Below are 722 nucleotides of genomic sequence, written 5' to 3'. Positions count from 1 at the left end.
TTGTAGGTAACCTTTTCTCACTTAAATTCTTCTAGGAGCTATATGTTTCTAGCTCATATTAGATTTTTATGCCTCTAGGTTGCTTACAGACATCATTTTTAGACAGAAAGAGAAATATATTTATGAAAGTGAATTTACATTTCTAACATCCCACTAAAACTTAGAACTTAATTTTGCTCGATCAAATCATGTTCACCCACACACAGATAGAGATATATTTATGATAGTGATTTCACATTTCAACATCTCACAAAACTTGATTTTGCTCGATCAATCACGTTCTTCTTTTTCTCAAAATCATCCATAATTTCTTCAAGTTGCCGAAACATTCTATTTGGAGTGACGACGAGATGATCTTTAAACTCAGTAAAGATTCTGTTTTTTCTTCATACGTTGCTTTTCCCCTGTAACGGGTTCTTGCCAAAGATTACACGTATTATAATGTTCTCATCTTCTTGAAGCATAAAAAGTAAAAAAAAGGACTGAGCAAAACGGTATACGTTTTACTGTAGAAATCATTTTCCAAATCACAAAGACCACTACCTTTGGATGGGATTATTCGGTTGGAACTTAAAATAGGGATGAGCACAATACAAAGTAAACTGTTAGTGATATTGGATTTAAATCACAACAGCTACTGAATATAAATATAATTTGACAAAGTCAAACAGTAATCTAATTTTTTTTATAACAACAGTTATCTAAAATTTGATTACGTGAGA

This window comes from Asparagus officinalis, chromosome 3 (genome assembly GCF_001876935.1).
Source record: "Asparagus officinalis chromosome 3, Aspof.V1, whole genome shotgun sequence".
Lineage (NCBI taxonomy): Eukaryota > Viridiplantae > Streptophyta > Magnoliopsida > Asparagales > Asparagaceae > Asparagus > Asparagus officinalis.
Note: the sequence above shows the minus strand (reverse complement) of the source record.